The sequence below is a fragment of the Arvicola amphibius genome, chromosome 2 (assembly GCF_903992535.2).
Source record: "Arvicola amphibius chromosome 2, mArvAmp1.2, whole genome shotgun sequence".
Classification (NCBI taxonomy): Eukaryota; Metazoa; Chordata; class Mammalia; order Rodentia; family Cricetidae; genus Arvicola; species Arvicola amphibius.
Genome location: NC_052048.2, coordinates 116,760,687 through 116,785,509, shown reverse-complemented (window position 1 = coordinate 116,785,509; position 24,823 = coordinate 116,760,687). Strand labels below are relative to the sequence as shown.

Sequence of the window (24,823 nt, the reverse complement as noted above, 5' to 3'; positions counted from 1 at the left end):
ATACACACACACATGTTAAAGAATTGATGTTTGTTGTTTTGGAAGACTGATTGGTAAAGCGTGTGTAATGTCAAGTTTTAAAATGAAAATAATTAGTTTTAGAATATATAAAAAATTGCAAGGTATATTTATATATTGACATTTAATTCATGTAACTTGAGTTTTCTTTATGTTTTTGAAAGTTTTGTGTTAATTTCAATTGTCCTTAACCGGTGTGCATACACACACACACACACACACACACACACACACACACATACACGAGTATACACTCGCCGTTAATTATTGGCCAGTTACGTGAATATAAGGGATTTGGAGTTAGGCTGAAATATCTGCCCAGTCTTTTCTCTTTTGCAGCGATCACAGTGTTCTTTAAGCAGGAGTATGTACATGATTGTCTCCCATTATTTGTGATGTCACAAAGAAAGCCTCCACTGGATAGCACCTGCCTAACATTTTACTCTCTTTCTATTGGGCTGCTCTTAAATGGGTCTAGTTTCATTTTCGTCAATAATGAAGATAGTTTCCTTCCTTCTATGCATCATTGCCTGTTTTAAGCAGATCTCTTTTCTTGTGAAATCTGGCATCTAGTAACTCAAAGTAAAGAGCGGTAAGTACCGCTTCCCTTAAATTCAGCCACTTGTTCTCCTCCTGGGCTCAGGGGAAGCTGTGAGCACACTGAACCGTCATTGAGCTCCAATTGCGTCTAATAGCAAAACATTTGAGGTTTTCCAGAATTCAAGGTTTTTCTGTTGCAAGAGTCCTCAGTAAAATTTTACACTGTCCCTTGTATCGACTGAGCTAAAGATTTAACTATTAATTTAACCAGCGTTATTACACTTTTCCTATAGACTAAATCTAGGCTTTTTAGAGTGTTTTGATCCGTACTGCACTATAACAATACAACATATTCAACAGCCATAGTTTTCAGATACCATCGGGCAGCATCTCCAAGGCGTGCAGAGAAAGAGCAGCTGCTGTGTCTCCTGAGTGAGGTGAAAGGTGAGCCCTCCCCGCCGGTGCAGAGAAACATGGCTTCATGGAGGAGTAGGTATGGCTCGGTACGAAATATGGCTGGGCTTCACAGACATTTTACAGAGCAACAGCAGCCTTCCAGTTTGAACTGGAACAGTCATCGACACCACAGGCCCTGTCGGCTTGCAATAAAGATGAGCTGCTCCTGCCACTCCTCTCAGTTCCCTGTTAGAGATAACCACGCCCTCTGGGAAGAGCTAAATCCCTAAGGGAAAATGACTTTGAATTATCTCTCTTCATCACAGATACATTGGAATAGAGTTTCAGCTGGGTGCTTGGGAAATGACGTTTGCATAGGTGATAGTAACCCTGGGCTAATGGAAAATGCTTTGCTCTGCTGCCCGTTTAAGTCCAGTGGACAGGCCTGGCGGTGTTATTTGTTAGCACCAATTGTTACATTATTAGTTCAGTAGTGGAGTCAGAAGTGTTAGCCTTTGGCTGAAATTATCTGCAGTCAGAGGGTTTAGCCTGCTTCCGGTGTAGGAAAGGGGGAATATCTTCATTTCGTATTCATATCTGGAGCATTTTTGTTATCATCAATTGCTCTGCCGAGAATGAGAGGCAATATAAATTAAAGCCAAATATAGCTTTAAGGACTCCAGCAGAAATTGTGATATTGATTTCTTACATCTCTCATTATTACGATTTTAAACTTTGCTAGCTGATTATTTTATTTCTCTCCAGCTGGTGCCAAGAATGCTGGCAGGTAAAAGCACATCTTAGTTTCATTGAAAATATTTTGGTTTTCCATATCAGAAAATAAACAATATAACACTAGACAGTGCTTATTTTTCACGAATGACAAAAGGAAATAATATAAGAATTAGCAAAAGTGGGACAAAGTACTTACATAGAATAAGAAACCAAAGTGGACGCAGATAGCTCAGTGCATGGATGTAGCTAGTTTTTGTCAACTTGACGCAAGCTAGGGTCAGCTGAGGAACTGCCTTGGCTGGCCTGTGAGCATGACTGTCATCTTAGATTAGTGACTGACGAATGTGGAATGGCCCTGCCTGCTGTGGGTAGTGCTACCCCGGGGCAGGTGGTCCTGGGCTGTATGAGAAAGGACTCTGAGAAGCTGTGGAGAAGGAGCTGGTAAGCAGCTCACATCCATAGCATCTTCTTAAGCTCCTGGGCTGACAAACATGCCCTTTCTTCCCGCCAAATGGGCTGTGATAAGCGTCTTGTCACTGCAACGAAAAGCAAACTAGGACAGGTGGGGTGGATTTGGTTTTTAAAGTTTTACTACTCATTCATTCATTGATCTATTTAAGGTTATTTTGTTTGGAGACAGAGTCTCACCTATCTCAAGCTGGCCTTAAACTTATTGTGTAGCTGAGGGTGACCTTGAGTTCCTTTTGCTTCCACTCCCTGATGTGATGATGTTACAAGTCTATACCACCATACCCCACCCACTTTTACTTTTTAAAGATAATTTTTCTTCTTATAGATATGACATAGACAGACAGACAGACAGACAGACAGAACTTTTTAAAAAGTCCCATTCATGGCGGGGGGGAGCCCTTGTAAGCCCTTGTAGATACAAGGAAGATACACAGGAACAATGTGTATCAGTTTATGGCATGCTCTGATTTTATTTGTATCCCTCCCTTTCATTTACAAGTATTGCATTTATTTTGAGGATCATGTATTATTCCTATATTAGAAAAAAGTTAAGAAAGCAGGGAGAGCAGATGTGAAAGATTATTAGCTGCCACAGCGGATGAGAAGGTAGGCTGAGGGCACTAGGTTTGGATCTGAGGAGCTAGACCAGCCATTCAGATGCTTGTCTGCAGAGGATGCCTGGGAATCTTCACGCCAAAAGAGGAATCTAGGGCCCAGCCTAGCTGTGACGTGGGACTCTGGCTGGGAAAGGTGTGGGATTACAGAGTGGTTGAAAAGCTGGGTCAGTCTTTGCCATGATGAAGTAAAGACGGCAGTGATCATGGAGGAGAATTGGGTAACGAGTTTCTGGTGCCAAGAGTTTTATGCTTGACTTTTTACAGAAAATTCTGGTTCTGAGGAGCCTGTTGCAATTCAGGTATGTGTCTCTTGAGAGAGACATCACAGTGAGCTTCTATTATATCTAATTTCTTATGGGAAAGGAGCGAATTTGGTCCCTGTAGATAGCTTCAGGGCCGTGACAGGACTTGAGCGTGTAGAGGGGCACACTTGCACTAACAGTCAGAAACAGTTATTTACTCCTCAGTTTTGGTAATGACCCATGTAAGATAATTTTTAAAATTGTGTCATGTAAGGTTAGTCTCTTATACCAAAAAGCAAGGACAGGAAGCTACCCATTAATTATCCGAGTAGGTTAATTAGTCCTTTGCCGAGTTAAACATCCAAAACAAAGCGGTATACACATATCCATATATTTTCTGTATAGATTTAAGATCTATAAAGCTAAATTTAGCTATTAGCACCACTCGGGAGATGCTCCTCGTTTGTTAGATTTCTTTGGCAAAAGCTAGCCATTCTGTTAGCGCTGGTTTTGATGATGAAATCCCGTAATTCAAGAGGTTGGCTTATTCAACCAAACCGCTACCTTGGGCAGCGCTGGACCAACTGCAAGGGGCCTGTTTTCTTGAGACCTGGAAAGCTGTTCTGTTTGCTAAACAAAGGAATTGTTGATTTCAGTGATTTAATTCCCCTTTTGGCTAAAGGCAGCCGAATGAAAACAGTGCTTATTTGGGAAGGAATCTGTTGCTAAGGCAACTGATATCTCCTTAATTATTGGCCAATATTCCCATATGAGATTGGTCTCCTTTGATAGTTGGAAATAACCAAATTATCCTGAACATTTTCAAGTCTTGAATTCACTGTGATGGTGGGGAATGTGAAGAGAATTTATTTCAAATATATAATCAGATTCCTTTTATTTGTGCTGACATAGTGAAGGCAGCGTTGCTTGTAGTAGCAAATATAGGTAACCACACGGCATTTGCAAATCTCCTTCACTGTAAGAGACCCTACTACTTACGATCGGTTGGGGTGCTAAGATTAATGACCTATGCTCAATCTTTTTTTTTTGTTTTAAATTGAATTCTTTGATGTCTGTAAGAAAATATAATGTGTCTAATCGGTCTTTTATCCTCAGGAATCGGCTGATATTCCACATTTGTAAGTACCATTTCAGTAATTATGCCAACAGGGACCATCTTCAGAGCTGTCTGCAGCCGTTTGTGTAAAATTCTTTTCTTAACTCTTCTTCCTGGTGCATATGCTGACCTCTGGGGAGTGACCTCTTTCTGCCTTACTTTGTAGGATTGTGTAAAAGACCCGTGGTTTCTTGTCTCTTGGCAGTGCAGTTGTTTGATCGTTGAAAATGAATTGAAGCTTGACTGTGGCAGAACTCAAGTTCTGGTGTATCCACATCACACCCTACTTCATATCACTCTTTCGTAGTGGGAAGGGCGTACTAAGAAACCAGAGCGATTCTGAGAAAACAGGAGTTCGTCTTCATAATTTTATTTCAACAGTGAAATACTTACTGTAGGCCATAGAGAGCACATATTGTACCCTGGCCTTACAGCAAGCTGGGGACATTTCCGCTTGGGTCCTTGTCTTCTGACAGGATAGAAGATGATGAAATTCCTCTAGTGTTGCCCAGGATATCCCACATCTTCCAGGGGTGAACACAGGTCCCGGAATGTGCCACTCTGATGTCTGTTGTGGCGGCATGTGGTGTTCACGAGTTTCACATGACAGGCTTTGTGGCCATCGCTCTGCGCAGTCTGTTCTGTGCTACCGTTGGGCAGTTAGCATGCTTCCTCAGGATTAGCCTTTCCATGTCTTACTCATGGGGACGTCATTGGCTTTACACGTTGGGTTGAACTGGATATACAGGGTTTTGTATTATGTATCGGAACACTTGAGTTTGATTCCTGTACATATTTGTTATCTATTTTAGACTTGCAGAATTTCACTTTTCATTTTAAGTAGCTTGAAGAAGTAAATATAGATACGATTCACTTGATGAAATATTAAAATATACGAACGGAGACCATAGCCTGCAACACCATTGACTAAAGCAGAAATGGAAGGTCACAGAGTGGAGCTCAAGGGGGTGGTGTTGCCTGCTCGTTTCCTCTTTCTTCTTTAGAGAGCATGGTGTTCCGTTCTGCCTCTAGCTCAGACTACATTATAAACTCCAAGTCAAGAGTGGGATACATTTTAAGTTCATCTCTTTTTTTTGAGCATTTTTTAAATTTTTATTTTTTTCCTCATTTTTTTGTTAAAGATTTCCATCTCCTCTCCTCCTCCTCCCCCTTCCCTCCCCTCCCTTTCCACCCATACCCCCACTCCCTTCCTCTCCAGGCCAAAGAGCCATCAGGGTTCCCTTTACTATGTTAAGTCCAAGGTCCTCCCAACTCCCTCTAAGTCCAGGAAGGTGAGCAACCAAACTGACAAGGCTCACAGTGAGCCCGTCCATGCCGTAGAGTCCAAGCCCATCGCCGTTGTCCTTGGTTTCTCAGTCCTCCTCCACCGTCAGCCACATTCAGAGAGTCCGGTTTGGTCGCCTGTTCCATCAGTCCCATTCCAACTGGACTTGGTGGTCTCCCGTTAGTTCTGTCCCACCATCTCAGTGGGTGAACGCACCCCTCACGGTCCTGACTTCCTTGCTCATGATCTCCCTCCTTTTGCTCCTTATCAGGACCTTGGGAGCTCAGTCCGGTGCTCCAATGTGGGGCTCTGTCATTTTCTCCATCCAACGCCAGGTGAAGGTTCTATGGTGATATGCAAGATATTCATGAGTATGGCAATAGGATCTGGACATTTCTGGCTCCCTCTCCTCAGCTGCCCAAGGAACTAGCTGGGGGCATCTTCCTGGACACCTGGGAACCCCTCTAGAGTCAAGTCTCTGCCAACCCTAGAATGGCTCCCTTAATTAAGATATATAATTCCTTGTTCCCATATCCACCCTTCCTATATCCCAACCATCCTATTCCCCCAAGCTCTCTCCATCCTCCACTTCAAACTTTTCTCTCCCCATCCCCCATTCCCCCATCCCACCCCACCCCAAGTTCCCATTTTTTGTCCGGCAATCTTGTCTACTTCCAATATCCAGGAGGATAACTATATGTTTTTCTTTGGATTCACCTTCTTATTTAGCTTCTCTAGGATCACGAATTATAGGCTCAATGTCCTTTATTTATGGCTAGAAACCAGTTATGAATGAGTACATCCCATGTTCATCTTTTTGGGCCTGGGTTACCTCACTCAGGATGGTGTTTTTTATTTCCATCCATTTGCATGCAAAATTCAAGATGTCATTGTTTTTTACCGCCGAGTAGTACTCTAATATGTATATATTCCACACTTTCTTCATCCATTCTTCCACTGAAGGGCATCTAGGTTGTTTCCAGGTTCTGGCTATTACAAATAATGCTGCTATGAACATAGTTGAACAAATGCTTTTGTAATATGATTGGGCATCTCTTGGGTAAATTCCCAAGAGTGGGATTGTTGGGTCCTGGGGTAGGTCGATCCCAAATTTCCTGAGAAACTGCCACACTGCTTTCCAAAGCGGTTGCACAAGTTTGCATTCCCACCAGCAATGGATGAGTGTACCCCTTACTCCACAACCTCTCCAGCAAAGGCTATCATTGGTGTTTTTGATTTTAGCCAATCTGACAGGTATAAGATGGTATCTCAAAGTTGTTTTGATTTGCATTTCCCTGATTGCTAAGGAAGTTGAGCATGACCTTAAGTGTCTTTTGGCCATTTGAACTTCTTCTGTTGAGAAATCTCTGTTCAGTTCAGTGCCCCATTTTTTAATTGGGTTAATTAGCATTTTAAAGTCTAGTCTCTTGAGTTCCTTATATATTTTGCTTTTTTTTTTTTTTTTTTTTTTTTGGTTTTTCGAGACAGGGTTTCTCTGCAGCTTTTTTAGAGCCTGTCCTGGAACTAGCTCTTGTAGACCAGGCTGGCCTTGAACTCACAGAGATCCGTCTGCCTCTGCCTCCCGAGAGCTGGGATTAAAGGCGTGCGCCACCACTGCCCGGCGAGTTCCTTATATATTTTGGAGAACAGACCTTTGTCAGTTGCGGGGTTGGTGAAGATCTTTTCCCAGTCAGTAGGCTGCCTTTTTGTCTTAGTGACAGTGTCCTTTGCTTTACAGAAGCTGCTCAGCTTCAGGAGGTCCCATTTATTCAATGTTGCCCTTAATGTCTGTGCTGCTGGGACTATACGTAGGAAGTAGTCTCCTGTGCCCAAATGTTGTAGAGTACTTCCCACTTTCTCCTCTAACAGGTTCAGTGTGTTCAATTGATATTGAGGTCTTTAATCCATTTGGACTTGAGTTTTGTGCATGGTGATAGATATGGATCTACTTTCAATCTTCTACAGGTTGACATCCAGTTATGCCAGCACCATTTGTTGAAGATGCTTTCTTTCTTCCATTGTGTACTTTTAGCTCCTTTATCAAAAATCAGGTGTTCATAGGTTTGTGGGTTAAGATCTGGGTCTTCTATTCGATTCCATTGGTCGACTTCTCTGTTTTTATGCCAGTACCAAGCTGTTTTCAATACTGTAAGTTCATCTCTTTTTAAACAGCTCTGCTGGCCTTAGGTCTTATTTCAAATGCAATGAGGGCAGATCTATCATTGTTCCGTGGAAAAAGCTGTCGTGTTCTTTTGCAATTTTGTACCTAGAAATATTCCAGAGGCTTTTGTTTCAGCAGTCCAGTATATGTGATTCCCTCTTCCTGGACTGTTGGAGTAAAGCTGAATTTTTAGAAGACTGTACGGTGTGTAGGGTTAGGAATGTAGCTCAGCAGTCAAACTCTCACCCAGCACGTGTACAGCCATGAGTTCCATTTCCAGGACCGAAAAAGAAAACCTACAATTCCTTTCCATGTTGTTTAGATAATAAAATTTCACCAATGTAGGATATGCTAAGTTCTGTGCATATAAAGCTATGTTTGCTCTGTCACATGAACATTTTGAAACCAAAGTACAAGTCATCATTTTCTCAGAGTCACTGACAAATCAAAGATGTAGAGAAGACACTGGTCTTAGTATTTTTAACTTTGTTTAAAAAATTGTATATATATTTTTTCGAAGATCTGTATTTGGTGCTAATTTTCAATTTTTATGATACATCTCAAGAACTGTTATATAATTAGTGGATTTTTAAATATACATAGAACAGATCTTATCTTCGTACACACTTATTTGCAATACTCTTTCTCTCTGTGATGAAGATTTTTTTCCAGTTTAAACCTAAGTAATTTTTTTGGCCAGTGTTTTTATTTATTTTCAACCATATTTGCTGTTTGTCATTCTTAAACTTGTGTGTATGTGTGTGGTTTGCATACTAATGTACATGTGTGTTCATGTGTGTGGGTACATGAGCAAGGTACATGTTTGCGCATGTGCATATGGAGGCTGTAAACTGAAACCAGGTGCTTTCTTCTGTCACTTTTTACATAAAGTAAAAAAAATACATAAAGTAAAAAAAATACATAAAGTATTGAGACAAGATCTCTCACCTAACTAGACCTTGCCAGGTTGCCTAGTATAGCTGGCCAGGTTGCTCTGGCAACCCTCTGTTTCTACTTTCTGAACGCTGGGGTTATTGGTGCGCTTCTACACTCTTCTAGAACTTACATAGGTGCTGTAGATTTGAACTCAGATCCTGCTGAGTTTTACCACCCAGCCATTGTGTATGTGTGTGTGTGTATCTGCTTTCCCCTGAGAATTCGTACTTAGTTCTCAATTTCAATTTTCTCAATAAATTTCTATTTAGTCAGTGCCCACAATGTATCCAGTGATTTTTAAAGTATACCTTGCCTCAAGCCTTATCCTTACGTATACTTCTATTTTTCTTCTTTCTGTTATGGAGATTTTTTTTTGGTTAGCATTTCATCTGTTTTGCTCTCTTTTCAGACAGCGTTGACATTCTTCTGATGGAGGAGTGTCTATGTGTTACTTTCTTTGGTTAATAAAGAAACTGCCTCAGCCCTTTAATAGGACAGAAAATTAGGTAGGCGGAGTAAACAGAACAGAATTCTGGGTAGAAGGCAGTGAGGCAGATGCTTCAAACAGTCACCATAGTGTGTCACCATACCTCTCCTCTCCTAGACGGATGCAGGTTAAGATCTCTCCTGGTAAGCCACCCCTCGTGGTGCTACACAGATTACTAAATATGGGTTAAGCAATATATGAGAATTAGCTAATAAGAGACTAGTACTAATGGGCCAGGCAGTGTTTAAATGAATACAGTTTCTGTGTAATTATTTAGAGTGTAAAGCTATCCAGGTGGCAGGACACAGCCCACCGTTCCATCTACATTCTTCTGTTAGACACTTTGATTGGGTGAGAGAGGACTGTGGGTTGGTGTGTGCCCGCGTCAGAGAGTGTAGAGGAACAGAGAGGACTGTGGGTTGGTGTGTGCCTACGTCAGAGAGTGTAAAGGAACAGAGAGGACTGTGGGTTGGTGTGTGCCCGTGTCAGAGAGTGTAGAGGAACCCAAGAGAACGTTCCTTCACAAGGTTGAAAGAGTCTACTTAAAATACATGTGATTCTGGCAGAATCTCGAACTGTGGAGTAAAGTGAGGAAAGAGACTTGTAGAGTCTAAACTTTCTGTCCCCTGGCCTGAACAACTCATCTTCCTCCATTTTCTTCATACTTTCTCCAACTGGCAGAGCCACCTCCATTTTTGCTTTAGCCTCATCAAAAGCTGTGCCAGGTTGGACACTGAATGTATTGGGGGACTATACTGTTTTCTTGTTCAGTTTGGATGTCTGGATTAAGTCATACGAGAGAAAATGTAGAGGCTATCTAGGTCTTTCCTTAGGCGAAAAATTTCTAACAGTTAATAGCAGCCTTGATCTTTGGTGTTTCCTAATTTATCAGGCAGAACCATCATTTGAACTCATTTCCATCCTAAACCCTGTCCTGTGCTCCGTCCAGCTCTATCGTCCCCATGGCCCACTCGCCGTTCCCCGTCCCTTGCTGTCCTACGAGCTACTTACCTCCCATTCTATTGCGCCCTTTCCACTTTAAGACTTGTCAGTCCCGGGTTGGGAAGGTGACTCAGTAGAAAACGGTGCTTGCTGTGTAAGCTTGACGACCTGAGTTTGATTCCCAGAACCTCTGCCCTCTCCCTTGTGCACCCCCGTCCACATATATACACACACTAAATAATAGCAGTTCCTTATTCCAGTTCCTTTGTAGTCCATTCTAGAAATAAATCTGATACATTAATCACATTCAACTGATAGTCTGTTATCCTTGGTTTGCTGGTTTGCTGTTTCAGTGAGAACGTTGACTTACTCAGCTTCGTGGCACGTCCATTAAAGCAGTTTATCTTTCTTTTTCTTGTTTGTTTTTAGATAAGGTGTCACCACATCACACAGGCTGGCCTCAAACTTGTGGTGCTCTTCCTGTCTTAGCACCTTGAGCGATTAGAGTCCAGATGTACACCACCTCCCGAAAAGGTGTTTATAGCGAGGGGAAAATGAATACTGAAGGGTTGGGATACCTGCCCGCTTCCCAGATTCACTGTTTAGATACATCATTTCAGCCAGTAGGATACACTCAACCTCCATATTCCTACTTCAACGTAATAATACCTCAATGGAAATAATATGTATTAATAAAGAGTTTTGAGAGATAGTGAGAGCTTCTATTTCTGCTTCAGTAATTACTTTTAGTAGTTTTGAGTTGACTGTTGCATGCTATAATTCTGTCAGGTTTTCAAAGCGTATGTTACAGACAAACTTTGATTTGTTACATTTTAGAGCAACTTTTTTACTCACTTCACATTATTTTTCTTACAAAATGGCGCAGCAAAGAAAGAACAAAAGTCTATTCAAAACTATGGTTTAATTATTTAAAAAATATCTTCCTTTTGTCGCTATGATGACCTCCATTTGAACAGTTAGCCCTCCTCTGCACATGCTCTTCCAGTTTGGTACAAGAGCGAACAGCGGAAACACTTTTAGCTTATTCTTGTTAGAATTCTGCATATCAGAACCAGCTCTTAGGGGAGAGCGTGGGGAAGCAAGAGTGAAGAAAAGAAGGCAAGTCAGAGTACCTTTTGCTAGGGTCTTTATGGCCTACTGGCAAATCACATAGCTATATATATGCGACCTATTCACATGCAAGGATAATTTTAAGTTCTAAGATATGAGAAAAAGCAAACAGTCAAGGGCTTTAGGGAGACAAGAAATTACGGCATGCTGGAGATGTCAAAGAAGCTTTAGGCTAAACTTTGATGGACAGATGAAAGGTAAGAGACTTTGAGATGGAAATATTAACAAAGCTTCCATCAGAATTCTCAGATCTGCAGCACCCTGGTGTGTGTCTGTAGTCCTAGCTCTTTGGTGGAGGTTCTGAGGCAGGAGGATTGCTTAGACTTAGAATTTGGGGCCAGTTTGGCAACACAGTAAGGCCCTAATCACATCTCATACAGGATCAGGGCATAGGGAAGGGAGAGAAGGAAAGAGAAGTAACTCCTATTTTCCTCATTGGAAACCTGTCTACACTCAGTTGGAATCTGTTGGAAGCTCCTCCCATTTTTAAGATATCCTGTTCTTGGTCAACTCTTGTGTCTTCAACACCAGGTAGTTATTCCTCACAGTTCTGGAAGCCGACCATCTAAGGTTAAAGTGTTAGCAGGCTTAGTTTCTGGCAGGGGCTCACCTCCTGGATTCTGTCTTATGTCTTGATGCAGGCACCTGGAAAGAAAGACACCTTAGGTGTCTTCCTCTTCTTAGGGGCCTTCCTTGCTCCCATCATGAAGCCTCATCTTCAGGACCCCATGTAAGGGCCCTGAGGTTACCAGCAGGGTTAGGTGATGCCTTCACACCAAGGGTTAGGATTTGAACACAGTAGACTTGGGATGAGCTCACCGGATGACAAACCAACCATCAGCATCCGAGAGCTCACGTATTCCGGTCTGTCCCACCCTCACATGGAATGCCTGGGGATGAGAGACATTGCTTAGATGCCCATAGGACTCAGTGTGGACTCAGTCTTGTGCCCTTCCTTGAGTGCCATAGAGCTCCATTCGTTCAGATTGCAGGGATTTAGAAATGTTTTGGATTTATTTTGACTGTTTCCTCTAAATTAGCTTCTTTGAAACTGGCTCACCTTATGACTCTGTAATAGTGAATATTTGGCTTTAGATAAATGTAGTTTACTTATTTAACAACTACTTAATGGATGTCTATTATGTGCTTCTTTCTGCTTTTGGCCCAGGTATGTGTTGTTTCCTGTCCCTGTACTTCTTACAAGGGCAGGATTGAAGTGGGGCATGAAAGCACTTAACTGTGGAATAGTTACAATTATGACTGATGGATGTTTTCAAAGGATTTTCTATACTTTTTATCCTTTCCATTTTTTTATTGTGCAGATATTATATGCAAAGTATTGTGCAAGGTTAGGGGTTTACATGCTTCCTTCCAAGAGCAGACGGTAAATATTTTAGGCTTTGTAGACCATAGGTTCTCTGGTGAACCTACACAACTCTTCCATTGTAGTGTTACACTAGTCTTAGACAATAAACCAGTATACATTGCCTTGTCCCAGAGGGGGTAGGGGAGGGCAAGCCCAAGGAGGAATGAGAAGGGGGAGAGATTGAGTAGCGATTCTGATGGCAGCTAAGAATGTTGGTCAGGGCTAAGGTGACGGAACAGAAATCACAAGTCCAAAGCACTGAGATTTCAGTGGGGGAGAGAAAAGACCTGGCTAGGCGCGTCCGTTCTTCATACATCTGGACCTAGGGGTTTCAGGTTTGCCATGGCAACACTGGTGGAAGAGAGTAAGACAAATAAGGGAAGCCGGCTCTTTGCCGTCTCAGCCTGTACTGCCTGAAACTCTACCAGTTACATGATGCAGTTTGAACACTAGGGAAGCTGGAATGTAGCAGAATGCAGGAATCCTTGTCCCAGCTGAAAGTGATGGCAAGCAGTGGGCAGTTTGGCTGGATCATAACCACAAAGAGGCACTTTTATAGAGGCCGCATTCGGGAATGTCTGTCAGGGCACCACTAATGTCTGCAAACGGGAAACTGTGTCTTCCTTTTTATTTGGAAGGCAACTCTGAAGCTTTTCATCTTCCCAAATGATTCTCATCTATCTAAGGTAAAAATACCTTATTCAATTAATTTAACTTTAAAACAATTTTAATTCTTTTCACCTGTTATCATTCAACGTTTGAGATAATTATAGATTCGCCCTCAGCATAAGAAATAACACGGAGAGGTCTTGTGCTGGAGTTCTCTCAGCGGTAACTCTCAGGAAGTAGCAATAACAGCATCACAGCCGGCAAATCGGAAGCCCCAATCTTACTCGGACTGTGCATATCGCGTTCAGTTCCTATGGCCTCTTCACGTGTGTCATTGTCAGTTAGGTTCTCCGTACTCTACTCTTCAGTGTGTGAGTCCAGTGAGCTGGAGCACCACACGCACGCAGCAAGTTAAATAAAGAGGATTGTCTATCACACCCAGCTAGGCAGCAAGGGGCAGCAGAAGCCTAGGATGCATTTCTAGCCAGTCTACCACACCAGAACACCACCTTGGGCAGATGGAGTATCCGCTGTGTGTGCTCTGCTTTGACGAATGCTGACAGAGCCTAAAACATAACTGCCCAGGTTTTATACCTCGGGGTCACATGACCAGCTGAGCTAAAGCGCTGAACGACATCTTGCCACTGCGGAGACTGGAGCAGAGCCCAGGCTGCTGTGGTCAGTCTCGTCTCTCACAAAGGTGGATTCCCTCATCATGATGGCTGTTATTCTTGAGAACGGCAGGTGAGAAAGGAGGAGAGTTGGGCTCATGCAAACTTTCCTCGGAGGTATCTGCTAGGATACAGAAAGTTGTCCCGCTGCAAGGGTGCCTCCCGGGGTCCTGTTACAACCCGAACCTACTCCTCCCAGGCCCAAACTAACCAGTTTTGCGTGTGCATATATATAATTTTATAATATCTCAAGGATGTTATGGAAATTATGCAAGCCGGGCAGTGGAGGTGGTCACCTTTAATCCCAGCGCTAGGGAGGCAGAGGCAGGCTTGTCTGTGAGGTAGAGCCCAGCCTAGTCTCCAGAGTGAGTTCCAAGACAGCCAGGGCTACACAGAGAAACTGTCTCAAAAGGAAGAAAGAAAGGAAGGAAGAAAGGATGGAAGGAAGGAAGGAAGGAAGGAAGGAAGGAAGGAAGGAAGGAAAAGAACAGAAAAGAAAAATCATGTGACATCATAGCTTTTTAGTATTGGCTTTTTCCATTCAGTATAGTTTCTTCCAGGTTCATTCTTACTGTAAGTGTAGATCAGCACTTTGTTTCTTTTTATTGCTGGTTATTGTGCTGCATTATGGATGGAGTACAGTTTGTTTAGTCTGTTACCTATTGAAACACATCAATGGTTTTCTAGTTTGGGGCTTTTATGAATAAGACTACTGTGAACATTAAGTTATAATTTCCCCCTTAATATGAGCTTTTGCTTCTCAGAGATAAGTGTGGTGTGCCGGAATTGTTCGACTGTAAAGCAATGACAGGTGTCCCTTGTGAGAGAGTGCTGAGCTGTTCCAGGACCCGGCCACTGTATTGCCACTGTCTGAGTGGTCCGGTTTCCAGGCACCCTTGCGGCGTTTGCGGTTGTCACTGTCTTTCATTATAGCCTTTGGACAGGTGTGCCATGAGACTGTGTTATGCTTGAAATCTGCTTTTCCTCGATGACTAATAACATTTCACATTCTCTTTTATTAACTGTATCTCTTTTTGGAATCTGCTTTCATGTCTTTTGCCATTCTAATTAGATTATTTGTGTTTTTTACAATTGTTTCCAATTTTTCCATATATTCTGCCTTCTAGTCCAGTGTTTGATATGTAGTTTGAGGATACATTCTCCTAGGCCACAGCTTGTCTTTCGTCTTCTTTGTAGGGTCTTTTGTTTTGTAGAGCTGAAGGTTTTAATTTTGATAACTCCAAACTAAAATGTGAAGTCTGTGGATTATAATCTTGAACTATGTCTAAGCGCACGCTTCTAGTTCTTAGCTACTTGATACTCAGACATTCGCCTCCCACTGTGTGGTCTTTGGGGGGAGGTGTTTCGAGACAGGGTTTCTCTGTAGCTTTGGATCCTGTCCTGGAACTCACTCTGTAGACCAGGCTGGCCTCGAACTCAGAGATCTACCTGACTCTGCCTCCCAAGTGATGGAGTTAAAGGCATGTGCCGCCTCTGCCAGGCACACATGTTCTTGCATAAAAGCTTTAAATAGAGTTCCTCTTTATGACATCAGTTTGTCTCTCTGTTCAGTTTGTAGAAGCAAAGAGTTTCTTTCTCCCCGTGCCCTTACAAGCCAAAAGAAAGCAAAAAATGACCAATCCCCGAGAGGTAGGGCTGTAGAGGAGGCTGGAGTGGGAAGCTCAGAAGCGAAGGGAAAGAGTTGAAGATGTGTACCCCTTGGCCATTCTGGTCCAGAGTGTTTCTGCTGGACTGTGGGTCAGGGTAGAGCCTATGCTTTCCATTACAAGGTCCTGGGATTGATTCTCAACTCTATCCCAGTCCCCGCCCTCGCCATTTTATAATATAGAGCAGAAATTCCTTGTATATAAGGATTGTGATTTTTCACTCAATCATAGTAAATGATGTTTCTGATCATTTCTTTTGTATTTGCTTATAGACCTCGGAGGTGGTAATGTATGGCTTTTGTTAGCATCTGTGCAACGTGTTCTTTTTTCTTCTCTTGGAATGAATATTAGGTTAAAATCTTGCTTAGGCTGCTTGTGCGAAAGGGGAGACTGGGAGGCACACTGTGATGCACCGTGGCTTCCAATGTGAGATGTTTTTGTATTCTTAGTTTTTTTAAAATATTATTTTATTTGCATTTTAATTATTTATTACATTTATTTTGTTGTTTCCTTTTGGGGGGAGGTTGTAAGGGAGGGGGCAGATACAGAGGGATGGGGAGATGAGTGGGATTGGGATGCATGATAGGAAATTTGCAAAGAATCAATAAAAAAGTCTTTAAAAACCTTGCTTATGATAAATAAATTGTAATTCTCATTGCAGTGGACTCTAAATAGAAACACCTGTAAGTCCAGAATCTCAGCGCTAACAACTAGGTATTTTTCATAGAGTAAATGTGCAAACCAAATGGAGGTTTGGTATTGAGAGTGTAGACTGACTGCTTTTCTCCCAGAATTAACACTGTTAATTCTGCTTTTTGTCATATTTCAAAATGTGTTAGCTAATACTGCTTTCAATAATCAAGGTATCATTTTTATCTTGCAAATTTATGCTGATCAGAGAATCTTCAACTGTGAAATGTTTATAAACATGAGTTGTGAGAGCGTGGCAAATACGCTCTTGGAGGTCGTGATTCTGAACGCGCAGGCTCGAGGAAGGCGCTGCCCCTGTGAGCACACGCAGGCTTGAGGAAGGCACTGCCCCTGAGAGCAGCGCTCTCATCAGGATTACTTACTTGCTTATTTTTCAATTTGCAAACTCTCTCCTTTTAGGGGAAATTTGAATATGTGTCCTTATTGTCAGAAAGGAATAGGGAAGTTGAAGGCCGTTTGGAGCCGAATAGAAGTTTCTAGTGAGCTGAGCTCTGACGGCAATGGCAGGTTAATGCTGATGTTCTTCTACACCAAGTCTGTTGACACTTCCAGCTTGCTTTGGAAATCCTTCTTGTCATTATGAATTGAAGGCTAAAAGCAAGGTGGTTTTAATTTCAGTTTTGAAACCCAGACAGGAGACTCTTAGTGACCTTCCACTCCCACCCAGAACTGGTCCCACTCCTCTGGAGCATGTTCTGTCTTCAGTTGTTTGCACGGCTGTGGAGCACGCAACAGCACGTTTCCTTTTTATGGACCGAAGGAAAAATATAGCACAGAGCAAAATTTCTGGTCCGCTCTCTTTTGGAGTAGGATATAGTACATCTTTCTGTACTAGGTCTGATTTAATCTAATTTTTCTTATTTTTCTTTGTTTTGATTTTCTCCACAATTCTAGAAATTCTGCACTAATATCACAGAAAATAATCTCTTACATGTGTTTAGTCCTTTCCGTCTTTTTTATATATTACACTGCATTGAAAGGTTAACATCCCACGAAGATAGATTATCTCATTACCCCATTTTACTGATGAAATGTAAAGCAGAGTTATGAAGTCCAAGACTGTGTGAACGCAGTAAGTGTGAGACCTTGTTCCAGAATTAAACCAACATTACCGCTTTCTTCATCTAGGAAGCTCTGCTAGGAAAGAAATGACCAGGTGACCCAAGCAGCATGTTTAATGACACCACTGTTGGGTGTTCTGATGTAAGGAACTTAACTAGTCACAGACTGTAGCAGACAGTTGCCAGTCTGGATCAAGCTTTGAGTAGCATTGTTCTAGAATGCTGTACAAGCTAGCCACAGGGAAGGACCTTTTTGTGTGTGTGTGTATCTTAGTCAGGGTTTCTATTACTGTGAAGAGACCCCATGGCCGTGACAACTCTTATAAAGGAAAGCACTGGTTTATAGTTCAGAGGTTTAGTCCACTGTCGTCCATGGCAGGAAGCATGGTGGTGTGCATGCAGACATGGTGCTGTAGAAGTAGGTGAAAGTTCTACATCTGGATCCTCAGGCAGCAGGAAGAGAGAGTGACACTGGGCCTGGCTTGAACATCTGAAACCTTAAAGCCTGCCCCCAGTGACACACTTCCTTCAACAAGGCTACACCTACTCCAACAAGGCCACACCTCCTAATAGTGCCACTATCAGCCCATGGGGGCCATTTTTATTCAAACAACCGCAGTACACATATTTCTTTTTAAATGTTCAACACTTCTGGGCTAAAACTTTGTTAAAACGCAATGGAATGTGGTAATGTCAAAAGTCTCTGGAACTGGAGAAATGATTCAGTTATAAGTGCTTACCACGAAAGCATGTGGACCCAAGTTCAGATCCCTGGAGCTCTCATAAAAACTGGGACCAACTACATCTGTAACCCTAGGCTTGAGAATGGAGGTTGGGTGGAGATGCAAGGGCCAGCTAGTCTAGATGAGTCTTTGAGCGTCAGGTTCACGGAGTGACCCTACCTCTGAAAATACGATGCAGACTGACTGAGGAAGACACGCAGTGTTGATCACTGGCCTCCACATACATGTGGACATACATTCTCATATGCATACATATACACACATTGAGTTGTATACCTGCACATATACACAAACATTTTTTTTTTTGTAGTTTATGTACTTACCTTGTCTTGATCAAGTAGCAGTTAATTTATATGCTAGCATGACAGTGAGTTATCGGTTGTGATTCTAGATCACAGTGAGGAGTAAATTGTCTGTCCCAGCATCAATGTCAGTATTGCCTAATTTGCCTTTGCCACATTGGTGGGCATAGCAGAGCAAACGTTAGTTTTGTCTAGGATCAGCACTTTCAACATCACCGTTTGTGTATGGCTAGTCACAACTAGGGAGCTAAGTCACCAGGAGGGAATTCCCACCACAGAGGCAGCGCACAGCTTCTGTATACTGGACTTGTTCCTGCTTTAGAAAAGATGGAATTCCCACCACAGAGACAGCGCACAGCTTCTGTATACTGGACTTACTTGTTCCTGCTTTAGAAAAGATGGAATTCCCACCACAGAGGCAGCGCACAGCTTCTGTATACTGGACTTGTTCCTGCTTTAGAAAAGATGGAATTCCCACCACAGAGACAGCGCACAGCTTCTGTATACTGGACTTACTTGTTCCTGCTTTAGAAAAGATGGAATTCCCACCACAGAGACAGCGTGCAGTTTCTGTATACTGGACTTGTTCCTGCTTTAGAAAAGATGTTTCTCTGCTTTCCTCTCACGGTAATGTCAGGCTGGGTTCAAAGCTTTGCTCTGAGGAAGACCCATACAGGATCTCATCCACGGGCTGGGAGAATGTCCACTGTAAAGACCCCCATAGATTAGAGCATTGTGGTTCTATGTCTCTGAAGGGTGTGTGGGTGGGGTGTACGCAATAATAGGAAGGTTTAATGTGAATGGGTCGAACAATTTTATGTAGGATTTTTTTTCTTTTAGTCAAATAATCACATAGTAGGCAATCCTGGTTGTGTCTACCTTGTTAAACGTAGCCAATGTTGTGTGACTCATGGTGACTCAAACTGCTGGAGCTCTGATGAGGTAACTGGGGTACAGGGAAGTGGCGAGGGTTAATGTGGGCAGGCTAGCATTTGTTCAGGCTGAATGTCCACCATAGTATTTCTTCTTCTTCCTTCTTTCTTCATTTTAGAGTAATTTTGGATTGTTTTAAATAACAGGAGGAAGTCACATAGTCTCACGTGTGCCCTTCCCCATCTTTCCTTAACACTATCGCCTTTCTTCACCACAGAATGGCTGCTTGTAGCCAAGACATCAACATGATATGCAGTTATCCCCAGCCGGGAAGACCTTGTTCAAGTCTTATCAGGGTTTCTCTTTCTCACTTACACCCAGGACCATGGATTGTGTTTTCTAAATCTCCTTAAGTATGTGATAATTTCCTAATTGCTTACTGTCTCTTATCTCCACCACACTCTTAGAAAGGACTGGCCAATGATTCTGTAGCATAGCTCTCAATTGGGGTTTGTCTGATGCTGGCTCTGATACATGGAGGTTTTGAAGGTTGGCTGTAATATCACAACAGAGATGTGCTCTTCCCATTAAATGACATCAGGGAGTCCATGAATCACCTGATGTTTCCCTGCTGATCTCTACTTCACCCTGTGAAGAAGGCGGCTTCTAGGGTCTTCTACTGTAGTGCTTCCATTTTTCCTTTTCCAATGTTTTTTTTAGAAGTTTTTATTTTATTTTGTTTTGTTTTCTTTTATGTGATGTTTTGCCATCATATATGTCTGTGTGAGGGTGCCAGATCCCCTGTAACTGAAGGCACAGACAGTTGTGAGCTGTCCTGTGGGTACTGGGAATTGAACCTGGGTCCTCTAGAAGAACAGTCAGTGCCCTTAACCATCTCTCCAGCCTTCATTTTTGTTTTCATTGAAGAGATATCTTGTTGGGAGATAAACGGAGAGTATGCAAAAATTCTGCTTCTCATCTGTCTTCATTCTAAAATTTAATTATGCCCTGATTGTTATTCACTCTGCTGTATTTCTGTAAATTGTCTGAACTTAAAAAGGAGACTTTAGCTGAGGGCTCCTGCTCCAGATGTTTCTTTTCTTCTCTTGGACTGCCCTGGCTCTAGATTGTGGCTCTCTCTTTCTTGGGCCCCTCATCTCATCTTTGCCCAATTTGACTTTTTCCAACGAGGCCGTTTTGACCATCCTATTTAACACTACCACAAGCCACCCTCCAGCATCCTTGCTCCCTCCGCCTCCTTTCCCAGTGGTCTTCTTGCCCTTGTTCTTTTCTTCTTCTTATCACACCACCTGCCTTCTAACATTATCATTACACAGTCTGTTCCCCCATTACGTCCTCTTCAGCTCCTGTGGTTTAGGCGTTAGAGTGATAGCATTGTGGACAGCAACACTCTTGAGAACTTCCTCTGCTTGTGTGCAGAGGAAGGAGCCTGGCAAGGTGTTCTTCTTGCTCCGTCTTCCTTGAGCTGCTGTGGCGCCTGTGACTTCTACCACTGACCGAGTTGGTCAGAACGAATCGTCTCATGTTGGTTTTTAATGGGATTTTGTACGTTGCGCAGTTCTTTTCCCTTCATCTTTTCCGAGTCCTCCCCCCCGCCCCTTCTCTTTGGGGAGTTACAGTGCAGCGTTTCAGCATAAAGTTCCTACCTCCTCATAGTCAACGGTTCGACTTTGGTCTAATAGCGTCACCTTTCTGCAACTCATTTTCTTTATAAACTGAGACTAATAAATCATAGGTTTGCTGTGGGATAAAATAAGAAAACACACACAAAGCACTTAGCAAGGCACCAGCATGCTGTAAGCGCTCAGTGAGTGGCAGCTGTTGTTATTACTATCTAGCTTTATGGATGTATTTTAAACACGGTACAAAATTGTGCTTTCATTTGTCTCATTTTGACAGTATACCTCATCTTCTGACCTACATGTACCTAAATTTCAAGAACATTTTCCCTCCCCTTTCATTATTGCTTGCCTTTCAATAATGTCTTCCCTTTTTGCACTATCTCAGTTCCTGGGACAAGATGCCACTAAACTTAAACCACAATAAAATAAAGCTATCAGTTCTTCTCTATTGGGAGAACAACTTGTTTAGGGCAGCGTTGGAGTTTTCCCACCAAACTCTATCTGTGTACATTTTTTTTTTTTTTTTTTTTTTTTGGTTTTTTCGAGACAGGGTTTCCCTGTAGTTTCTAGGGCCTGTCCTGGAACTAGCTCTTGTAGACCAGGCTGGCCTCGAACTCAGAGATCCTCCTGCCTCTGCCTCCCGAGTGCTGGGATTAAAGGCGTGCGCCACCGCCGCCCGGCTCCTGTGTACATTTTTGAAAGGCCTGATCTAACACAGACTTAAAAGCATTTTGTTATTGTTGTTGTTTTTTGAGACAGGGTTTCTCTGTGTAGCCCTGGCTGTCCAGGAACTTGTTCTGTAGACCTGGCTGGTCTTGATCTCAGAAATCTGCCTGCCTTTGCCTCCTGACTGCTGATAGTAAAGGACTTTACCATCACTGCCCTGCTTAAAAGTAAATTCTATTTGATTTATAATTTTTTTCTGAAAATAAGATGAACATGAAAAATAAAGTAAACGGTAGCATTGCTTGGACCCCTGAGAGCCTGGGCCTGTTCTGGCGCATGCTTTTCTCTATCTCTGCATGTGAAGCTGCCAGAAAAACAAGCAAACCAAAGCAAAAAAATTATTGAGTTACTTTGGGTGTTGGTCAGTTCTTCATGAAAAGTCATGGTTTTGGGGGAGTGGATTTAAGTGGGAGCTTTGGTAGCTTGCTGTCTTTATTTTTTAAATTTTTTTCTCATTTTTTTTATTAAAAATTTCCATCTCCTCTCCTCCTCCTCCCCCTTCCCTCCCCTCCCCTCCACCCATACCCCCACTCCCTCCCTCTCCAGGCCAAAGAGCCATCAGGGTTCCCTACTCTATGTTAAGTCCAAGGTCCTCCCAACTCCCCCCAGGTCCAGGAAGGTGAGCAACCAAGCTGACAAGGCCCACACAGAGCCTGTCCACGCCATAGAATCCAAGCCCATCGCCATTGTCCTTGGCTTCTCAGTCAGCCTCCACCGTCGGCCGCATTCAGAGTTTGGTTTGGTCGCATGTTTCATCAGTTCCATTCCAAATGGACTTGGTGATCTCCCGTTAGTTCTGTCCCACCGTCTCCATGGGTGAACGCACCCCTCATGGTCCTGACTTTCAAGCTTGAAGGGGAGGATGGGGAGAGCTCAGGGGAATGGGATGCTTGGGATATAGGAAGGGTGGATATGGGAGCAGGGAAGCATATATCTTAATTAAGGGAGCCGTCTGAAGGTTGTCAAGAGACTTGACTCTAGAGGGGTTCCCAGGTATCCAGGGAGATGCCCCCAGCTAGTTCCTTGGGCAACTGAGGAGAGGGAGCCGGAAAAGGCCAGATCCTATAGCCATACTGATGAATTTCTTGCATATCACTATAGAACCTTCACCTGGCGATGGATGGAGAAAATGACAGAGCCCCACATTGGAGCACCGGACTGAGCTCCCAAGGTCCTGATGCTGTCTTTATTTATACTCAAGATCCATGCTGGCCATTTACTATAACAGTGGAAGAGATGCACTTTGGCAGGCAGCCCTTCTGAATAGGCCACGGTAGAATGTCAGCTCATGCTGCTTCAAAGCCTATACCCATACCCTATAAACCCTTTGTTTTTTTCACGCAGAGTTAGATGCAGGCCAGAGGAGCACCCTCGGATATTCAGACGTTTAGAATGTGAGACTTTAAAAGTATTGGTTTCAAGTGTGTGGCACACATTTGAGTAGAGTTCCTCTTGGGACTACAAGCCAAAGCAAATGTGTCTTCCTATGGTCAGCACAAGGTCCTTCATCCTCTTTCCCTTCAAGGGTGGAAGGGTGGAAGTGTGAAAGGACTCCTGACCATCTCGACTTTCTCCGACATTGTAGAGCAGAGCACCATCAAAGCTAGTACAGACGCCACCTTCAACCCACCACATAGGGTTGATAACATAGTCCCTTAGCCCTTGGTAGAATCGTGGTGAGTGGTTATGTAGAGGAAGAGGAAAAACACGTGTAGAAAAGAGGCCCAGTTGGCTTCTCTCCTGGTGAGTCTTTTGTCAGCTCAGCACAAAAGAGGGCTCTCAATTAAGATGTTATAGGCGAGCCTGTGGAGCCTTTGCTTGACTGATGATTGATGTGAAAGAGGCCAGCGCACTGTGGATGGTCCCTTCTCTGCGCAGGCGGTGCTGAGCTGCCTAAGAAAGCAGGCCAAGGAAGCCAGTAAGCAGCACTCTTCCACAGCCTCTGCTCCAGTTCCTGCCTCACTCCTGCCCTGCTTTCCCTCAGTGCTGGCATGTAGCCTGGGAGTTGCAAGCCCAGAGGAACCTTTCCCGAATTGGTTTTGCTCACGGTGTTTTATCACAGCAATAGAAACCTGAACTAAGACACCTGCACAGGCTAAGGTCTATCTCCAGGAAGGGAATGTATGTTTAGGAACTTTTACCTAATGTTAGTGCCAGATAACCTACCAAAGACACCTTCCTCCAGACTTGGCTAGATAGGTTAGTAGAGAGGTGAGCTGGAGTACAATGAGGACTTTCTAGGTTAGCATGCCATGGATGACCCAGATGTCCAATTGTACCTAATCCAAAGTGTCTCTTCTAAGGATCAACCAAGCCTGGCGCTGTACTACTCTGACACCAGGGAGCATTTTTTTCTTAATTGAATGAATGTCATTTAATTTTTAAGGGGAAAATCTATTAGTATGCTAAATCTTTTTTATTTTTGTTGAGTTCTACATTTTTCTCTGCTCCCCTCCCTGTCTCTCCCCTCCCCTTCAATCCTCTCCCAAGGTCCCCATGCTCCCAATTTACTCAGGAGATCTTGTCTTTTTCTACTTCCCATGTAGATTAGATCTGTGTATGTCTCTCTTAGGGTCCTCATTGTTGTTTAGGTTCTCTGGGATTGTGATTTGTGAGCTGTTTTTTTTTTTTTATGGTTGATTAGTATGTACTAGGTAGGAAAGCAGAGGAAAGAGGGAAAAATGCAGAGTAAGCATGGATGTTTAGCTCCTAAGCAAAGGATGTTGGGGCAGTGAGAAAGGCAAGGAAGACCTGAGTACACAGATGCACAAAGCACAGTAGGTTTTTCTGTCTGTGCACTGCTCTGGTCCAGCGCCTCCCCTAGGACCTGGCAGAGGATAGATACTCAGAAAGTGGGTTTGAATGACTACATCAGTGGGAGACATTTATGGCGGAGTATAAGGTCAACATATGCAGGAGGTTATCGCTGGAGCAATGACAGCATATCCCCAGATCACTTTAGAATATTTTCAAGTAAGAAGAAATTAAAGGAATACATTGGTTATTCATAGATAGACGTTATAGTTGTTATAATTCACCGGGTGGAAGGGACAGCAGACTCTTTACATGGGAGGGAACTGTTGCCTATAAATCTATACATCCTGTAGGAAGTTGGGTGGTCCCATGTAGAACATGCATTTGTACCAGGTTAGTGTTAAATGATACCAGCTTGGTAGCTTATTCTCTGTGCATCTCTAAGGTGCTGGAGGAGATGTGGCTGGACTTGGCGGGGGAGCAGAAGCTGCAGGGTCAACATCACACTATCATCCACGAAGGTTATGTGGAGAAGTAAGTAGAAACCTCACTTGTGGTTGCTTTTCCATAAGGGAGGTTTGATCCTCTGCTATGGCAGTTCTTTGGGCACTGACCTTCT

The 24,823-nt window shown here is 43.1% G+C and overlaps 1 protein-coding gene across 1 annotated transcript in view; it reads left to right on the top strand.

Moving 5' to 3' along the window:
- The window catches only part of Camkmt (calmodulin-lysine N-methyltransferase), a 386,510-nt gene that overhangs the window by 126,386 nt on the left and 235,301 nt on the right, over positions 1 to 24,823 (top strand). The gene's annotated exons all lie outside the window — the stretch shown is intronic.